This window comes from Onthophagus taurus, chromosome 1, assembly GCF_036711975.1.
Source record: "Onthophagus taurus isolate NC chromosome 1, IU_Otau_3.0, whole genome shotgun sequence".
In the NCBI taxonomy this organism is placed as follows: domain Eukaryota; kingdom Metazoa; phylum Arthropoda; class Insecta; order Coleoptera; family Scarabaeidae; genus Onthophagus; species Onthophagus taurus.
Genome location: NC_091966.1, coordinates 20,953,515 through 20,959,817, shown reverse-complemented (window position 1 = coordinate 20,959,817; position 6,303 = coordinate 20,953,515). Strand labels below are relative to the sequence as shown.

The 6,303-nt window shown below is 42.1% G+C and overlaps 1 long non-coding RNA gene across 1 annotated transcript; it reads right to left on the bottom strand.

The window, feature by feature from the left end:
- Positions 1-2,420: 2,420 nt before the first annotated feature.
- On the bottom strand, positions 2,421-4,933 carry LOC139430935 (uncharacterized). Its single transcript, XR_011641298.1, has 4 exons — positions 4,328-4,933; positions 4,178-4,258; positions 3,062-3,323; positions 2,421-3,004 (listed from the first exon to the last, which is right to left on the bottom strand). It is a non-coding gene; the product is annotated as an uncharacterized lncRNA (long non-coding RNA).
- Between the last annotated feature and the right edge of the window lie 1,370 nt (positions 4,934-6,303).

Sequence of the window (6,303 nt, the reverse complement as noted above, 5' to 3'; positions counted from 1 at the left end):
TTTATCTCCAACATGCTCCAATACGACATTTGGCTCCTGAATATCACATATATGGTGGACAGAATTATCGGAACCAAAAGTGATACAAAGTTCAAACATGGCTCAGAACGGTGTATAATGTCATAATATCACGTTTTGGGCACATTTTATTTTTTATCTCCAACATGCTCAAAGATGACATTTGGCGCCTAAATATCACAAATATGGTCAACAGAATTATCGGAACCAAAAGTGATAGAAAGTTCAAACATGGCTCAGAACGGTGTATAACGTCATAATATCACGTTTTGGACACATTTTGTTTTTTATCTTCAACATGCTCCAATAGGACATTTGGCCCCTGAATATCACATATATGGTCGACAGAATTATCGGAACCAAAAGTGATAGAAAGTTCAAAGATGGCTCAGAACGGCGTATAACGCCATAATATCACGTTTTGGGCACAGTTTGTTTTTTATCTTCAACATGGTCCAACATGTCATTTGGCGCCTGAATATCACAAATATGGCCAACAGAATTATCGGAACCAAAAGTGATAGAAAGTTCAAACATGGCTCAGAACGGCGTATAACGTCATAATATCACGTTTTGGGCACATTTTGTTTTTTATCTCCAACATGCTCCAAGATGACATTTGGCCCCTGAATATCACATATATGGTCGACAGAATTGTCGGAACCAAAAGTGATAGAAAGTTCAAACATGGCTCAGAACGGCGTATAAAGTCATAATATCACGTTTTGGGCACATTTTGTTTTTTATCTCCAAGATGACATTTGGCCCCTGAATATCACATATATGGTCGACAGAATTATCGGAACCAAAAGTGATAGAAAGTTCAAACATGGCTCAGAACGGCGTATAACGTCATAATATCACGTTTTGGGCACATTTTGTTTTTTATCTACAACATGCTCCAATAGGACATTTGGCCCCTGAATATCACATATATGGTCGACAGAATTATCGGAACTTAGTGATATGAACAATAGTGATAGAAAGTTCAAACATGGCTGTTTAAAATTCAATTTATAACTTCAAAATTAATACTTTTATTCATTTATTTATTTTAATTTTTGTTTGAGTGTTGAGTGGTGCGTGCGCAGAAATTTCAAAACGCGTAATGTAACTAGTTATGTCTTTCAATAAATTCTCTTTTGTGTCCAGCCTTCAAGTGTATCAGTTCTTCCTTGTGAAACGAGTTATTCTTTGTGTAAATTTAAACATTGATTAAAAGAGTAAGACTTAATTATAAACATTATCATATCGCGGAACTTACCTTTAATTTTCTGTCGTTCACTATAAACTTTTTCGAGTTAACGTTAAATAATCGATTTTCTTTTTTTTTTAAACAAATTTTCTTGAACTGTTTTCGAACATTTTTTGGTCCTTCGAGCCGGATCAACTCGCGGATGTGCGTACGGTTTAACTTGCGGACATCTTTTTCGAATTAGCGGCGATTCTGATTAATATTGTAGATTATTTATAACTAATTTCTTTCGGTACGGAGTTAATTATTCTAGTTCGGATATTTTCTAACGAGATTTTATTTCTTCGCATTCAAGATGTCTACTGAAGAAAAAAAGAGAGACATAAACGCGCTTTTCGAGCAACAAAACGACTTTTTCGGTACAATTTCTCGCGTTATAGACAATACAAAAAAGATGGGGAGAGGTAACTGGACAACCAGCAATCTTAAAAGTCGACTTGATCGACTAGAAGTCAGTTGGAATGAATTTTTTAATATTCATAAGAAATTAATCCCTTGTAAAGTCGAATATGCCGATACTATATACTTTTCGGACGATCAATTCGCGGTTTGTGAGGAAGCGTATTTGGACGCAAAGACTTTTCTTTTGGAATCTTTACGGTCCTTTGTTTTTCTCAATGGTACATTCCAATGATGATATTTCCAACGTTGAGAAATTTCATTACCTAAAAAGGTGCCTTATTAATGAACCCGCGCAATTACTTAAGAACTTATTAGTTACCAACGACAATTTTCAACGGGCATGGACGTTATTGATAGAACGTTATGAAAATCGTCGCGTTATGGTAGACACACAATTAACGCTATTGTTGTCGGCGCGCTCTCTTAAAACTGAATCAGCTTCTGAATTGAAGAAACTTCTCGGGGAAGTTAAAGAAGCATTGGGGGCATTGGAGTCGTTGGGATGTCCGATAAAGTATTGGGATAATATTTTGGTTTATTTGATTGTTCGCAAGCTCGATTCAGAAACGGCTAAAGATTGGGAAAAGTCCATTAGCAGTTATCGTGACCCTTCAACATTCGAGGAGTTTGAGGAATTTCTTGTTCGTAGAATCTACACCCTTGAAGCGATCGAAAAGCTGCCTGGAAATAATAAAAGAGTTACGCAATCGTTTAATAAAAATTTTAATTTCAAATCTCACAACGCATCAGTTCCAACTTCGGGATGTTCGGCTTGCGGCGCTGCTCATTACATTGCCAGTTGCCCAGAGTATTTAACACGGAATGCGTCTCAAAGAACAGATTTAATAATCTCACGGGGTCTCTGTTTTAATTGTTTGGGGCCACACTTGTTTAAAAAATGTCGAGTTTCTAAACGGTGTCGGTTCTGTAACAAGCCCCATCATTCCACCCTTCACGAAGCTCCTCCCGGGGCACGTATATTTAATAATAAAAACACCAATCCACAATCGAACTCTCCAGCGAAACAACTTCCTTCATCAAGCCATGTCGTACATTCTCATCACCTTCATACTTCGGTGCTCCTTGCCACGGCTTTAGTGCGGATCATCTCGCCCCGCGGAGATTCGTTAATAGTTCGCGCGTTGATTGACCAAGGTTCGGAGGTGTCTTTCGTCGGCGAAACATTAGTTCAACAGCTTCATCTTCAACGGCGTTCAGCGAACGTTCCTATAACCGGGATCGGGTCGAAGCGTACCTGCGTTACCAACGGCGTGGTATCGGTACGGTTGGTTTCGCGACTGAATCCGATCATTTCCTTCGAAGAGGAAACTTTAATTTTACCATAATTAACCTCTTATTTGCCTCAAAAGCGTTTTAAACACTTACCGATTGAAATGAGTGACCTGCCTTTAGCGGATCCAGAGTTTACCTCAGAAAGAAAAATCGACTTAATACTGGGAGTTCAGTTTTATTCAAAAATAATTCAAAACGGTGTATTAAAGAGCAAAGACGGTCTTTTAATTGCGCAGCAAACTGCCCTCGGTTGGGTTCTTTCCGGCGCGTTATCTGGACAACCTTCTAATCATTCGAGCTCTTATGGTTTTCAATGTTCCATCGACCGGGAATTCCTCGACGTGATGCAGCGCTTCTGGAAGCAAGAAGATGATACCGTCAATATTCCGCGTCTTTCATCTGACGAACGCGAGTGTGAAGAGCACTTCACACAAACTCATTCGCGGGATTCGAACGGTCGATTTTTAGTACGGTTGCCTTTTCGGAAGTCGCCTAATGAGCTCGGAACTTCTTATTCGGTCGCTGTGGGTTCTTTCAACCGAATGGAGTTAAGGTTCGCGAAAAATGAACAGCTCAAGTTCGAATATAGTAAATTTATGAGCGAGTATCTTTCATTGGGACATATGCGGCATGTTTCTGGGAAATTAACTTTTCCGAACTATTATTTACCTCACCATGGAGTCGTTCGTGAAACCCGTTCGACCACGCGATTGCGGGTGGTTTTTAACGGGTCCCAACCAACGTTAACGGGAGTGTCACTAAACGATTGCCTTCATACGGGACCAAAACTCCAGAACGAATTAATAGACGTTTTAATGCGGTGGAGGCGCCACGCGGTAGCTTTTTCGTGCGATCTTGAGAAGATGTACCGCCAGATCAAGGTGCATGAGGATGATTTACCATTCCAGAGGATCATGTGGCGGGAAGACTCTTCGCAAAAGCTTAAGAGCTACGAACTCACCACGGTTACGTGCTGTCATGCGCGCCTTACTTGGCAATTCGTTGCCTTCGTCAACTCGCGAACGAACATCATTCTCGTCAACCTCTCGGCGCGGTGATACTTTTCAGAGACACGTATGTTGACGACATTCTTTCCGGAGGGAATGATATTGATGAGGTGCAGGAGGTAATCTTCCAACTAAACCAAGTGTTAACGGCGGGCGGTTTTAACGCGCATAAGTGGAATTCGAACCGTTCGGAAGCTCTTACATTATTGTCTTCTGATCTCATCGCAGAAACGAGTACCCTAGACATTGATGATGGTCACTCTCCTCGCGAGCTCGGACTTCTCTGGAATAAAGTAGACGATCAATTTCTATTTAGTTTGAACTTTATGCGCGAAAATTCTGTAAAACTTACCAAACGTTCGGTATTATCATTTATTGCGCGGTTATTCGACCCTCTCGGGTGGTTGTCTCCGTTGATAATCACAGCGAAGATTTTCATGCAAGAATTGTGGACGCGCAAACTCGACTGGGATGAATCTTTACCAAACGACTTGGTTTCGAAATGGACGTCGTTTCTTGACGATTTTCGCGGTATTCCAACTATTCGCGTACCGCGCTGGCTTGGGATGAACAGCGACGTCACTTCCATTGAATTGCATGGTTTCGCGGACGCTTCTAATAACGCGTTTGGAGCAGTCATTTACCTTCGTGTAACTAAACCCGGTAAAGTTGTAATTTCGTTAATTGGTTCTAAAACAAAAGTGGCGCCTTTAAAAAGTGTTACTATCCCGCGGCTCGAGTTATGCGCGGCTGTTCTTCTGGTGCGGTTGACGAAACGCGTTCTAAGTGTTTTAGACTTCCAAGATGTTCCCGTCCATCTGTGGAGTGATTGGACGGTGGTCCTTTCATGGATATGCAGCCACCCAAGCAGATGAAAGGACTTCGTCCGTAATCGAATAATAGAAATCCAGGAATTACCCAAAGCTCAGTGGTCCTATGTTACGAGTCAAGACAACCCTGCTGACCTCGCTTCTAGAGGAGTTCCCGTACATCGACTGCAGTATGATTCGTTTTGGTGGTCAGGACCTTCGTGGTTGTCTCTACCTTCGTCCAACTGGCCTTCCGGTCGACCAGCAGCACCACCCGAGGCAAAACGAGAGCAACGTTCTAATCCAATTATTCATACAGCATCTGTCACGTATGGCTGGGACCTGAAACATTGATATTCAACGCTTAATAAGCTTCTTCGCGTCACAGCCTGGTGCTTTCGCATTTTCAACAGACTAAAATTTGATTCTGTTACAGAAATTCTTTCACCAAAAGAAATTAACCATGCTCTTATGTTCTGGATACGAGAATGTCAAAAGTTTCATTTCGACGAAGAAGTCAGAACTCTGCAAGAAGGACGAGTGGTAAAGAATTCAAGTTCGTTGTACCGACTTACTCCATTCCTTGATGGTGAAGGATTTCTTAGAGTGACTGGTCGCCTTAGATTTGCTGCTCTGGATTGGGACGAGAAGCATCCGATTATATTGCCCAAAGAATCCAGATTAACAACATTAATCATAGACAGTCACCATCGGAGCACATTGCACGGAGGCACCCAGCTAACCTTGTCGTCAATACGACGTCGTTTTTGGATTGTCGGTGGTCGCGTTCCGATCAGATCCTTCATCCAAAAATGTATGATCTGTGCTAAACAACGGACGGAGGCGAGCCAGCAACTTATGGGACAGTTGCCCCCTTCACGTGTCACACCATCCAGACCATTCACCAACACCGGAGTCGACTACGCTGGACCTTTTCAGCTTCGAACCTTCCGAGGGCGATGCGGTAAGACTTATAAAGGGTACTTAGTATTGTTTATATGTTTAGCAACATCGGCCATTCACCTCGAAATAGCGACCGATTATTCAACATCGGGTTTCCTGGCAGCATATAAGCGATTTTCCGGTCGTCGAGGTCTCTGTAAATATTTGTACAGTGACTGCGGAACGAATCTGGTTGGCGCCGACCGCGAACTTCGGACAATGTTTTCAGCTGCTTCAAAGGAGTGGAAACACATTGCTGGAATCTTGAGCGACGACGGGACACAATGGAGGTTTAATCCTCCAGCTGCACCACATTTTGGCGGAAAATGGGAGACTGGAGTACGATCCGTCAAAACACACCTTAAAAAAATTGTCGGAGCTACCCTGCTTACCTACGAGGAGTTCTACACTGTATTAGTTCAAATTGAGGCTGTTTTGAACTCTAGACGTCTTTGTGCAATCTCCGAGGATCCTAGCAATTATGACGTTCTTACACCAGCTCATTTCTTGATTGGTTCGGCTCTTAATATCGTTCCCGAGCCGTCCCTCTTAGACGAAAATGTATCTCGTCTCTCTC